General features: G+C 44.5%; 1 long non-coding RNA gene across 1 annotated transcript in view; it reads right to left on the bottom strand.

Moving 5' to 3' along the window:
• Positions 1–9109: 9109 nt before the first annotated feature.
• Positions 9110–14509, bottom strand: part of LOC135229299 (uncharacterized) — a 55689-nt gene continuing 50289 nt past the window's right edge. The window contains exon 2 of the long non-coding RNA XR_010320083.1: positions 9110–10091. This is a non-coding gene — a long non-coding RNA (uncharacterized LOC135229299). The remainder of the gene's footprint in view (positions 10092–14509) is intronic.

Genomic DNA, 14509 nt, shown 5'->3' with positions numbered 1-14509 from the left:
CCACCCCGGAGTGGCTGGTGACCCGTGAGCGCGGCTTCTGCTGCGTGGCCTGCTGCCGCGTGTTCGAGTCCCAGGAGGCCCTCGTGGCCCATGCGGAGCATGGTGTGACTCAGGGCTTCAGCTGCCGAGTCTTCTTTGAAGAGCTGCTGGAGAGGCGGCTGCCATGCTCAGTGCAGCGCAGGCCCAGACGCTGCCACCAGCTGGCCAGGCGTTGCCTGTTGGCCGCAAAGAAGAGGGAGGTGAGAGAGAAGAGAGTGGTCTGCAGACGCCTGGAGGAGCAGCTGGAGAAGCAGAGAGAAGAACTGAAGAGGCTGAGGCACCAGCTGGACAGGCTGAAGAGGCAGGAGACCAGGCTGCAGAAGGAGCAGGCACACCACCGAGGCCAGAGGGGGAAGCGCCTGAAGACGTTCTAGAACCCCAGGACTAGGAGGAGCAGGGCCTTTGGGCTGGACACGTGGGCCCTTCAGGAGAGACCTCCATTCAGGTTCGTTTCACCCAGCTCCCCTGGAAGATCATACCCTCCTTCCCCTGTGACCCCAACCCTCCCAACCCAAGTGCACAGAAAACTCCAGCCCTAAGGGGAATCTGGATGGAAGAAGCCCCAGATAGCTGAACACAGACACCAGGTCCCCTCAGAGGCTCCCCTGGCCCAGGAGAGGACAGGACAGGCCTCATCTGGATGGTGAGATCTTGGGACCCTAAGGATTAGCGCAGTATAAATAGGGAAATGGGATTTCAGTGGGACTTGGGAGGATTGGGGGGGGCCCTGCTGAGGTGTGATGGTGAAGGGGGTGTCACTGAGTTCTTTGGAGGAGAAGGAATCAGAGAGATGGCAGGCTGTTGGGAAACATGTCTGCAGGTGAGCAGTGGACATAAAGCCCTAAACAAACAACTCTGGGTCCCTTCCCAGCAGTATAGAGGCAGAGAAAGAGGCAGGGCCTGGTAGGAGGAGAGGAGGGCAGGTTGAAGGAAAATGAACTCACCCGATCCATGTCTTCTGGTCTCCTAGGGTGAATTTTGGTTTATGATTGGGATGCATCCTTTTTGCCACATTAGGGGAATGTAAATGGGAGGTGGTGTAGAAAAATCCCCCTGGGTGTTAACCATTTTTGGATAAGAGTTGATCCAGGGCTTGCAGGATATTTCCTGTAGAGCATGTCCTAGGGGAAGGGGTAGAGCTTTGGAACTTTTTCTTCTCCTAAATCAAGCTGTACATTTCGGTTCTTGACATGTCAAACAAACTTGCTAATTTTCTTTTTGTTTTCCTGTGGTCAAATCTGACCTGTCGCGAGGTCAAAGAACTGGAAGAAAAAGGCCCTCTGAGGTGAAAGAACCAAAAGAGAGGACAGGCTTCAAACCCGGGGAGAACAGCGAGAACACAGGTGATCAGAGGTAATGGTGGGAAGGGGCAGATTCAGGGCCAGACTCAACAGTGGACAACAAAGCCCCAGTCTCAGTCGCGACATCAAATCCCAAGTCTGGGTAAGCCCTGGACATGATAGGGGTGTATCCATCTCTCTAGGAAATGAGACCACAAGTATCACAGGGAACCCCCAGGGGCAGAGGAATGGAGGGAAGGGCCTCTAGGATAGGCACCTCTGTCCACAGTCTGTCCTGTGTGTATTCCTCAGAGTGACAGAGACGGCTCCTGCGAGGCAGAGGGTCACAGGCAGAAAAGAACCAAGGTGTTCAGACCAGGTAAATTCTGCAGTCTCCTAAGGATCCAAAATGAAAAATCAGAGATTCTCAGAGGTATCAGGGTGGGAGGGGTTGGTATTCCCAGGCTGGGGAGAGGCTGGCTGGGGAGGTGCTGCTTTCTGAAATCTTTTCATCAACATCTTTCTTCTTAAAAGCTACCTTCCCAGTTGATGTCCTCTGTGATCTAGGCTCAGACCTGAATGGGGCCTAGAATGCACAAAGGTGGGTTATCCAGTGGGGCTAGGCAGGGAGGAGGTGGAAGCAGCATATCCAGGAAAGAGAATCTTCTAGAGGCGCATGAGTTACCTAGTGAATTGCACATGGCGTCCAGTCTTCTACATTTAGCTGTAGACGTGTGCTTGCAAGATGTGTTTGAGGGGTAACTCTACTGACTTCCCAAAATTATTTTTGGTCATTTCCAGTTATAGAGACCAGAGGAACTCACTGGCTCCAAGAACAACAAGAAATCCACTGGATCTGATTATTACTTTCTGCGGTGTGCTCTCCTGCCAGTGATTCAAATCTTTTGTCTGTCATTCTGGAGAATTTTCACCTGTTTTAAATATCTAACAAAACACGTTAAAATATACATATATCTATGATGTTTATGAATTTCCAAAGCTCTGAAATTGTTTTTTATCACATTTGCAAGATCACAGATTTGTATGAGAAAAAAATTTATGTCAGGGTCCCACCCTCCTATGTAATTTGGTCCTGCTCCCCCAGGGTATCCAATGTTAATAGACACACGTGTATCCTTCCCTACACGTCTCTGCAGGGACACATATACACAGTCACAGGTACACAAGTACATCTGCTGGGGTGTTTACTTTTATGAAAGCCTGGTCACACTCCACCCACATTGCTCTCGCCCCTTATTTCACTTGATATTCTACCTTGATTCTCTGTAAGTCATTAGATATGGCACTGACACTATATTTTTTGATCTTTTAACTTACATGAATAATTTAAATAGATGATATCAATTCAGTACACTTTATCTGGACTTCTACATGTTGTTGTCAGAAGCTATCAAGTCAGTTCTGACTCACAGTGGCCCTTTGCACCACAGAACAAAACACCACCCGGTCACGTGCAATCCTAATAATCTTTGCTCTATTTGAGCACACTGTTGCAGCCACTGTATCAATCTCATTGAGGGTCTTCCTCTTTTTCACTGGACCTCTGCTTTACCAAGCATGATGTCCTTTTCCAGGGACTGGTCCCTCCCTCTTGATAACATGGCCAAAGCCATCCTTGCTTCTAAGGAATATTCTGGCTTTCTCCCTTTAAGACAGATTTGTTCATCCATACATAACACCACTAAAATGGAAACATTATCATCCATGCTTTTTAAGTCCACTCTTCCTGCGTGTTCTAGCTCTCCTCCCCCTGTTCTTTCCTGCAAGTGAATCCAAGATAATTCAGGTTAACAATGTGGTAAGTAGTCTCTCTTATCCTTGCTTAAACAAGCACACAGACTTATACACACTCATAAACATAAACAGGTATCCAAGCATATTCAAACAATTGATATTGTTTAACCCAGATGTGCTCATTTTATATACACTTCTCTGCAACTAGATTTTTTCAGTAATACTTCAATAATACTTCACAGGTATTTTTCCCACTCAACTACTACAACTCATTTATTGATGATGTAGCTTTACCATAAGTTATCTATCATTCAACTATCAATGTACAGTCAATGTTTGGTCAACACTAATAATAACTATCCGTTGTGTACTACAGGATCTGTTTCTGTGGAATAGACTCCATAGAGTGAGATTTCCAGCTCAAAGTATGTTTTAAAAGTACAGAGCCATGGCCATGTCTTTCCCCTAAAGGCTGTCCTAAAGCACCTTTCCAGCCATGTCTCAGGGTATCCTTCTTCCCAGAGCCCAGCTAGCCATAGATGGTGTTGATTTTTAAATTGTGCCAGTTTCACTGGGACTTTGATATTTTCTTAACCACCAGTGTTTTTGAGCAACTTGGACTATGTTTATTGGGCATGTGGATTTGCTGTGAACGATCTGTTTGAATTCACTGCTCATTTTTCAAGTGCTTAACTTTTATCCTTTCTTGTCATCTCCATTTCACATGATTTTCCAAATCTATCATTTGTGTATCACATTTTTGCAAGCTTTGTCCCCCAGAACGATCACTTGAGTCAGCACCGTTTATTAAATAAATATAATTTTCTCAAAATACCGCCTTTGTATCAATGGTTATTGTGACTTCTTAGCAGATTTTGTTTCATTGGTCGACTTGTCAGTTTCTATGCTATGTAATATCAATTTGTTCTGTTACCTGAAGAGGTAGACACCTGTAAGTATCCTGCTTTTTCATGTTTTTCTTCTCTATACCTTTTAAAGCAGCCGTAGTGTTGCAGTGATTAAGTGCTCATCTGCTAATCCAAAGAAGGTTTGGCAGGTCGAACCCACCAGGGGGCACTGAGGGGAAAGACCTGTTGTTCTGCTCCCATAATGATCACAGCCTAGAAAACCCTATGGGGCAGTGAAATGGGATCACTATGAGTCAGAAATGGACTCCAAGTCTCCTAACACCAGCAACATCCTCTGCTATCTACTGTACTATTTGTAGCATATGATCACTGTATACAATTCAAAAACAACTATCTTAATATTCCAACTGGAAATACATTCCACTTATATATTAGTTTTAGGGACCTCCATTTGATTGACAAGACTTCTCATTTGAAAATATGGCATATTTTTTGCATATATTCAGGTTTCATTTTATGTATTTTAGTACATTAGTTTTCATCATAGAGGTCCTTTGCTGCTCTGGTCAAAACAATGTTTTCCTAAATATTTTACAGTTTTGAACACAGTTTGATCCAGTCAAGTAGTAGGGGAAAGAGAACGGTCTGCCCTTCTCACCCTTGCCAATTTGAGACCCTCATGTCTATACTGGAGACAAACCATTGATTTTGATGTATTCGTCTTTTATTCAGGTATGCAATTATATCATCATTATTTGAAAAATCTCTTATTATACTAGTTATTTAAATTTTCTAGTTTATTCCTTCACCTTAAAACTGTGTTGAGTCATACCAAAATTTTTGTCTAGTTCCAAATTTATCAGAATGAGTTGAATATTAATTTTCCATTTATCTCACACCTGCTAAGTTTGGGGAGAATCTATTATGCCCCAATAGATAACTACTACTCTGACCTGCTGACCATTATTGGAATCACACACAACTTGTTTCTGACGGTTAAGTACTTCCACCTGGCCTCTGTGGAGCTGGGATCCCATGATTTGCATTGCTACTAGGCAGCCCAGCTCCCACTAACAACCTGAGCCTATAGACGATTGTTGCTGTTAGTTGTCATCAAGTCATTTCTGACTCATGACTACCCTATGTGGGCATAGTAGAACTAACTGTTCAATAGTGTTTTTAAGGCTTTCATCCTTTAGTAGTTGATGGCCAGGACTGTCTTCCAAGGACCCTCTGAGTACGTTCAAACTGCCAAACTGCCAGACTTTTGGATAATAGTCCAGGACTTAACTGTTTGTGGCGTCCAGGGACTCCCTACAAAGTATACATATTGGTAAGCTCTGTGTTGCTGGTGCTCCCCTCATCTCCGCATTCCTTATTCTTCTGATGAAATGGGTATCCTTCAGGACCTCCAAGAAATGGTCTTACAGAAGACTAACTCAGACATGCCCACATATTGGAGGCTTTTAATCCCTCTTCCAACATCTGACACAGCAGGTCTGGCATTTCGATTTCATAGAATGTGGGCCATTGCCTTTTCTAAGCTTCCAAAAGCAATCCCACAGCATATTAAACCCAGTTCCAGAACCCTTGCTACGGCAATAAATCCTTGTCAACAAACTCTCTTTGACCCAACTTTATATTAAACTCCCCTTGACTCAGCACCTTCAGCACCCACTCCTCAGCACACCCCCGTCCTGCTCACACAAGGCAGCCAGGTCTTGCAGCTCCTTCAGTGTACAGTCCCTCCCCCCTCCAACCACAACCAGCACTGCCCCCGATGGCTATGCTGGTATCTGACAACTAAGTATCTGGACAAATGCATGGGACACTATCTCAGGACTCTGCAAAGGAAAGTGTTGAAGGTGGATGGGGAAGGGGCGGAACCAGAACATAAAGTATGAACATTCCAGAGGCTGAAATTAAATGAGCCCAAATCTCACAGCTGCACACCCGTTGTGGACAGAAATAGCTCCAAGAGAAGCCCTCTCTCATATAAATGGGATAGAAGGTCCGTAAAGGAGAGAGACAAGCAGCTGGGCAGGTGGGCACACGCCTGAAACTCTGGCAGAGGAGAATCCTTCTCTCTGACCAGAGTATGGAAGAACCAAATATTGTAGAGAAAGCTCCATTACATTTTCTCTCTCTCTGCTGTTAACTGGCACCTAGTCAATTCTGCCTCAAAGGGTGAGACTTTTCAAAAGCAGATCACCAGGCTTGTCTTCTGAGGCGCTTCTTGACAGGTTCAAACTGCCAGCCTTTTGGCTGATTGTCCAGTGCTTTGGCCCCATAGGTAGAACCAGTCACTTATGTGCACAACAGAATGAGGAGATTAAAGCCCCAGCATTCCCGCCAGTGGGCCAGGAAAGCACTCCTTCTGAACTCAGAGAGCAGAAGAGAAAGAGAGAGAGGAGGCTGTGCAAGAAAGAGATTCTGCAGACTTGCTATGAACTCCTGATTCACCCCCCAGATGCATATGCATTGCCCTGACCCTAAGAAGCATTATCAAATCCTTTAAGAGCCGTACTATGGGTTAGAACGCACTCCTTCAGAACTCAGAGAGGAGAAGAGAAAGACAGAGAGGAGGCTGTGCAAGAAAGAGATTCTGCAGACTTGCTATGAACTCCTGGTTCACCCCCCAGATGCATATGCATTGCCCTGACCCTAAGAAGCATTATCAAATCCTTTAAGAGCCGCACTATGGGTTAGAATGCCATCAAGGTTCCATACTGAGCGGCGCTCACATAGATTAGATCTGAATACAGCTGCAAAGCCTTCAAAAATTGAACTAACATTTGAACCACAGAATACAGAAGATGGGACAGAACTTGGAGCCTGAACATAACTGGGTCAATTGACTGCTAAAAAAAAAAAAATTCTGCATAAAATTTTTGCAGGACTTGTAGTCTCAAAATCATAAGACACAGATTTTAAAATGCTGTTCTAATCATTCTCCAAGAAATAACACAGACACTTTTTAAATAAATGGAAAGATAATAGGTGCTATTTGCAAATGAAAATTTTACATGTTAAAAGTACAATGGTAGAAATAAAAAATTCAGTTGATATTTTCACAATAGCAGAATGGCGATGACAGAGAAAAAACTAAATACTTGAAATAGATCAGTAGAAAATATCCATTCTGCAAACAGAGAGGAAAATATGGAAAAAAATGGACAGTGCCTCAAGAACTAGACAAAAAGCTTATTTATTGGAACTCCAGAAGAAGTGGACAAAATGTGTGGTGAAGAAAATAGTATTTGAAAAAATACTGGCTGAACACTTTCCAAATGTGGTGAAAGACATAAACTTACAGATTCAAGAAGTTCAGCAAACCACAGCAAGTTAAAGAATTCTATGCCCCAATACCGTATTTGCACAAAAATATTCTGCGGGTTATGGGTTTTTTGCCAACCCAGTGGGCCTTACCCCACATCCCAAGTATATTTGTAAGTACATTACTCTAATTTTTTTTTTTTAACAGCAGCGTGTAAAAAGAAAAAAACAGTGTACTGTACTTACAGACATACCCGGGAGGGGAAAAACAGTTGACACACATATATATATATAGAACATGGGTTACTTGCATAAAAATACCATACATCATAATCAACTGCAGAATAACAAAGGTCAAGAAAATACTCAGGAAGGAGGTAGAGAGAAAACAACACATTTCACCTGAGAAAAACAAATTGAATGACTCTGTATTCACTATCAGAAGCCATGGAAGCCAAAAAAAAAAAGATTGTGAAACAACATTTTTTCAACCCTGAAAGATGGAAATACTAACCCAGAATTCTATGTATCATGTATCTATGTATCATTACCTTCAGGAGTAAAGCACAAATAATGCCATTCTTAGGGGAAAGAAAACTGAGAGAATTCATCACCACCAGACTTCTAAGTGAAACACTAAAGGAAGTACTTCAGGTGGTAGACTTGGAACTTCAGTTGTTATTTAAGGAAAGCAGAAAACGTGGAAACTATGTGGTTAATATACTACGTCAACACTGTAGTTACTGCACAACATGGCGCTGGACAAGCCTCTTTGGAAAGTTTTTCCAGTCTCTTGGAAACGCTTGGAAATACGTCCTGGCAAATCATTATTAGAGAATGGAATTAATTTTGACAATACCTGAGAGATGTCTGCAGTCAAGTCTTATGAATAAGCTGGAAAATAAATTTACTGACTGAAACTAAGGTGTGGTAACAAAACATGAGCCTCAGTTCCCGTGTGGCCATGAGCTGGCTCTGAAGGCCAACCTTCCCCAGAAAGGCATCTCAAGCACATTGGGGGCAATGGCTTCCTGTTGTTATTGCTAGGTGCCATCGAGTGGGTTTCTGAGTCATTGTGGCCCAGTGTAAAAGGAGGACTGCCCCGATAGGGTTTCCTGGTTTGTAATCTTAACGGAAGCAGTTCGCCAGGTCTTTACTCCTTAGAGCCTTTTGGTGGGTTCAAAAAACTAACCTTCGGTTAACAGCCGAGTGCTCAAACTTGGCACCACCTGGGATCCTTGGAGCAATGGCAGCACCACAGAATTTGGTAGAAACCTTCCCATAGGCCTTCTCTGAGAGGTAACCCCTTGCTTAAGGACCAAGTTTAGGTTTTATATATACTCATTCTACATAAAGTCTAGATAAGAACTACAGTGCTTCCTTGAGCGGACAATATGTATATGCCCTCCATAAACAAAATGTGTCAAGGGCAAAGTTTAATATTAAACCAAGGCATTTCCCGTCAGTCCTTACCTGAGAGGGTCTTCGTGAGAATTTCCTGAGACTCTTGGAAAAGGACTTAGTAGACACTGCTTTCTTTTTACCTCTTCGCTCCTGAACAGAAACCTCTGCTAAGAGGTCATGCGTAAAGCTCCAAATGCCTCTTCTTATCCTGAATGTAAGCCGTGTAATAAGACCAGGAACTAGGCATTTAGCTGGGTGAAGAAACCCAGGAGTACTTCCTGCCTTCAACACCTTCCAGTTCCAGAGAAATCCTGTTACAAGTCACTAGATCAGCCCAGGAGCTGGAAGACTGAAATTCCTGGTCCTCTGACAAGTGGGAAGGGCTGGATGGGGTTAGGCAGAGCCTCCTTGACCATCACTTGCCCCAAGAGGCTCTGGAGGCTGCTTCATGTTGTAAGTCAAAGGCCCTTCCAGCCCAGGCGCATAAGAGCAGGGGAAGACTTTGTCCATTGAAAGAAAAGATGGGCACAGGAGTGGCAGGTTTTAGGGCACTCAGCATTGGTCAGCTTTGCGACTTCCGGACATCCTGGCCCATGGTCGCCTTCACGACTGGGCCTTTATAGCCTCTTCACCTCTCCGTCCTTCCCAGTTTTCTCCCAGGACCATGAGCTGTGGCTTCTGCTAGTTTCAGTGATTTCAATATTTCAGTAGCTCCTCACCCCACTCAGGGGAGGCAGTTTTGCAGACTGCGGGACACAAATCCACAGTGCTGTTTACGTGTCCTTCAGCAGAAACACTTCTGAGGGTACAAGTTGGCCTCAGAGACTCTGAGACCCAGGCAGAGAGAAGCCCAGGGGGAGGGTCACTGGCTTCAGGAAGTGTCAGCACTCTCAAGGGTCATGTCCCTGGTGTCATGCCCAACTGCAGGAAAAATGAAGTGGGCTCTGAGGCTCCGTGTGCTGACTGTCCAGTACACAGGCCCTGGAAGCCTTGGAAGGATTCTGTCTTAGTCTAACCCAGCACTGGGGAAATCCTCACAGGGTCACAGCAGTGATATGCCTGGGGATCTTTATTCTAAAAGTCTCAAAGCAGTTGATACAGTCTTGTGAGGTGGGAGATGAGAAAGCTTGGGACCACCGAGAGAGGGTGGCAAAAGAAGGAAAACTTTATCACTCCCTCTGTTCAAGTTTTTTTTTTTTTAATTCCAACTGGGGCTCCAAACAGGTCTTTGTTGTTAAAGTTGTATTTCTCTGTGTTAATTTATGATCCTTAACTCAAATCTAGAGTTTCGAGCTCATTTTGATAATTCCTCTTTAGTCTGTGGAGACAGGAGTCTGCCTTCAGCCAGTGGTGAGAGTGGAAGAAATAAAGTCCCTAGTCCAGACTGGGGCAGGCTCTGCTGCTCCGCAAACTAGGGGTGCGGTCTATGAAGAGCCCTTCTGAGGACAGCACAGGAGGGGCGTCCCGCCTGGAGAAAGGGCAGAGGGGGGTGGGGGATTGTTTGTGTGAGCAGTGTGGCCTCTGTGGCTTCGCCTTCTCCTCCTGGAAGTGCAACCTGCGGCCCTTCACGTGCGGAGCCAGAGTCCTAGGGTGACCACAACTCTCCCACCCTTTCTGGGTCACCCTCTGGACCCAAGTCCCCATACGCCTCCTCTGCCCTCCTATTCCAGCATAAGCACTGTGACTGGGCTCAGGGGTGTACCCTGGGACTTGACATCGGTAGCCTCAGGCTTCCCCTAGTTCTGGTGGGACCTGTGAGCCTAGCGGGTCTGAGTTCAGGGCAAGGCTGGGTGGGCTGGGACTCTCGCGAAAGGCTCCTGCAGCCAGCTCCTTCCTGATGCACGTGAGATTGTGGTGGGGCAGCCTCCGAGCTGGCACCTCCCCTGGGCGCCCCTCTCCACACAGCCCTGCCCAGTTCCCTCCCCCCCAACAACCGCCCAACCACCTCCTCCTGCCTCCTAGTTCTAGAGGAGTGCTCTTTTGATGCCCATTTGCAACTGGCACCCCATGGCCCTGCACAGAGTCAATCAAGCTAATGACCTCAACCTGAAGGGCACAACTTTGAAACTGCTAGATACGTGGGAAATGAACAAAAAAAAAAAAAAAAAAAAAGGGGAGAAACACTTAACAAGAAAAACAGTTACAAAAAAACTTATGTGGGACTGTATTCTCACATCATGGACTCAAAGATGCTGGGTTGTATTTTTGTTTGCAAACAAGTCTTAGATAAGGGAATTGGTACCAGGAATAGATGTAGAGTTTGACTTTGGAAAAATGAGGGAAAATCTGGGATTGATTAATTGACGTGGATGAGACTGAAAATCGTGATAACAACATAACATTCAAAGATGAAATCCTAGCAGCCTAGAACATGCAGTGGAAATTTTTCTAAGTAGCACCAGAAAAGACCTTTAATCACAACACAAAATGGGTCAGTAGTTCAAGATCTCCCTAAGAAAATAGGAGGCCGAGACCACTTTCATTCAGGTTGCAGCAAACAGGCAAGAAACAGAGCATTTTCATCTTGTGCAAAGTCAGAAAAGAAGAGAAAAAGATGAGATGCTCCTCTACTTCATCCCTAAGGCTAGTTTAATATTGACACCAAATTAGACAAGGATCGTAGAAGAAGAGTTACAGGGCAAGCACACCAAGTAACTGAGATGCAAAAACCTACATAAAATACTGGCAAAGGAAATCCAGCAAAGTATAAACCAGGTAATACGCCATCATCAAGGGGGGTTATCGTCAGCATGCAAGCTTGAGTGAACATTAAAGATTGAATAATTTAATTCACCATAAGCATAGATGGAAGAAGAAAAGACATGCTCACCTCAAGAGATGGGGACAAGGCAGTTGATAAAATCCAATCACACTGAGAGATAAGGACTCTGAGCAATCATGGACCAGAAAAGGAGTTCCTTAAGTTGGAAAAATACAACTGGCATGATAGTTCATGGTGAAATGTGGGACATTCTCTTTAAAATTAATTAGCATTAAAATAAGGATGCTTTCCCAATTTGAAGACTGGCGTCTGGCGTCTTAAACATTAGAAAGCAGCCATCTAAGGTTCATCCATTGGTCTCAACCAACCTGGATCAAAGGAGAATGAAGAACACCAAGGACACGAGGTGATTACGAGCCCAAGACACAGAAAGGGCCATGTGAATCAGTTACTACATCATCCTGAGACCAGAAGAACTAGATGGTGCCCGGCTACAACCAATGACTGCCCTGACAGGGAACACAACAGAGAAACCCTAAGGGAGCAGGAGAACAGTGGGATGCAGACCCCAAATTCTCATAAGATCATACTTAATGGTCTTACTGAGACTGGAAGAATCCCAGTGGTCATGACCCCCAGACCTTCCGTTGCCCCAGGACAGGAACCATTCCCGAAGCCAACTCTTCAGACATGGATTGGACTGGACAATGGGTTGGAGAGGGATGCTGGTGAGGAGTGAGCTTCTTGAATCAGGTGGACACTTGAGACTATGTTGGCATCTCCTGCCTGGAAGGGAGATGAGAGGGTGGAGGGGGTTTAGAAGCTGGCGAAAAGGACACGAAAAGAGAGAGTGGAGGGAGAGAGCAGGCTGTCTCATTCGGGGGAGAGTAATTGGGAGTGTGTAGCAAAGTGCATACGCGTTTTTGTGTGAGAGACTGACTTGATTTGAAAACTTTCACTTAAAGCACACAAAAAAATTCTTTAAAAAAATAAGGATGCTTTCTATCATTATTTATATTAAATATTTAACACTGGAGGCCCAAGCTAGAACAAAGCGACAACAAAAAGAAGGAAAAGCTGCAACTGCTGTTACTCATAGATTACAGAAATGCCTCCACAGAAAAATTAACAAACCATTGAAATTAAAGCTAGTCAATCATAAATATAAACTAAAAAATAAACTGCATTTCTATGCATCAGCATCAAGCCGACTCTGTTGTAGCTCTTAGTGAAGGCAGAGGACACTGATAAGGAAATAGCAGGATTCGGGTGGGCTAGACAAGGAGGGGAGAACGCTATTTTACACCAGGCTTCATGGATAACCATGGGTATGTGTTAGTCATCTAGGGCTGCCATAAGAAAAAAATAACACAATTGGGTGGCTTTAAAGAACAGATATTTATTTTCTCACAGTTCGGGAGGCTAGAAGTAGGAATTCAGGGCATGGCTCATGTCTACTTCAGCTTCTAGCAGCTTCCAGCCACCCTTTGCGTTCCTGGCCTTGTAGATTATCTTCCCCTTTGTCTGTCTCCCTCTTCCCCTGTTTGTGTCTGTGTCTATTCTGTTCTTTTTGTAACTCAGAAGGGATTAGGTTTAGGACCCACCCTACACTGGTATGGCCTCATTAAAATAATTTAAAAAATCCCCTATATCCAAATCAGGTCACATTTATAGGTACAGTAGTTAGGATTTCAACGTACCTTTGGGGTTACACAATTCAGTCCATATAGTACCCTCACCAGATATTCTAGGCTGAGAGTACAAATATGAGCAGCTGAGAGTTCTATTTTTTTGTCTATATTAGTTGGCTATCACTTGTCTGAGTCCACCCATATAAACTTTGGAGCAACTTATTATGAAGGACCAGGCCAACCTTTATTAGCCATGTCCATTAGGTGGAAAAACGCACACATTCCCATCACTGAAGCCCTGAGAAATTCATCGATAAGGGTGGAATGGGGTTGGGACCAAGAATTGTTTCATGGCGTTGATAACATGGCATAGCTGTTAGACATCTACGTGGAGATGTCAGGTAATAATACTGACAGCTAACACTTACTGGTGCCAGGAGTCTTGTGAGGGTTTCTCCTTTCTTAAGATACTTGCTCTGCATGATACCCATGTGAGGAATGTATCATTATAAGGCACATTTTACAGATGAAGAACTCGGTACAGAGAGCTACGCTGACATTTGAATAGAAGTCATGAACCAGGAGGAGTTGAAATGGATGGAGGTGTAAACATCACATCCTCAGCTACAGACAGCCACCGACTCACTGAGACATCCTAGAGAGAGGGTGTCTATATAGAGAGAGAGGACTAAGCACTGAGCCTGAGGGCACTCTGACATCTAGAAGCCGGACAGATGAACGGCAGCCAACAAAGCTCTCTGAAGTCCAGTGTGGTTCCTGGAGCATGGTCTGTCCTTTCTCTGGACTGCATTTTACCAGTCCCCCTCCCACCCGCACTGGGTGTCCCCTTCACAATGGCAGGGACAATGTGTACCTTTCACCACTGCGTCTACATGATGTAGACTATTCCTGGCACATGGAATCTTTCTAAATATTGATTGAATGAAAAAATGAAAATGATGAATGAAATCATAGTTTGCTACCCCCACGTGTCTGACAGTTTGTCATATTGTGGGTGCTTGTGTGTTGCTGTGATGCTGGAAGCTATGCCACCGGTATTCAGATACCAGCAGGGTAACCCATGGAGGACAGGTTTCAGCTGAGCTTCCAGACAAGAGAGCCTAGGAAGAAGGACCCGGAAATCTACTTCTGGAAAGCATTAGCCAGTGAAAACCTTATGAACAGCAACGGAACACTGTCTGATACATGGCCGGAAGATGACCCCCCCAGGTTGGAAGGCACTCAAAACATGACTGGGAAAGAGCTGCCTCTTCAAAGTAGAGTCAACCTTAATGACATGGATGGAGTAAAGCTTTCAGGACCTTCATCTGCTGATATGGCACTTCTCAAAATGAGAAGAAACAGCTGCAAACATCCATTAATAATTGGAACCTGGAATGTACGAATTATGAATCTTGGAAAATTGGAAATCATCAAAAATGAAATGGAATGCACAAACATCAATATCCTAGGCATTCGTGAGCTGAAATGGGCTGGTACTGGCCATTTTGAATCAGACAATCATATAGTCTT

The sequence above is a fragment of the Loxodonta africana genome, unplaced genomic scaffold (assembly GCF_030014295.1).
Source record: "Loxodonta africana isolate mLoxAfr1 unplaced genomic scaffold, mLoxAfr1.hap2 scaffold_181, whole genome shotgun sequence".
NCBI classification, from domain to species: Eukaryota; Metazoa; Chordata; class Mammalia; order Proboscidea; family Elephantidae; genus Loxodonta; species Loxodonta africana.
This window is presented reverse-complemented; position numbering and strand designations above follow the sequence as displayed.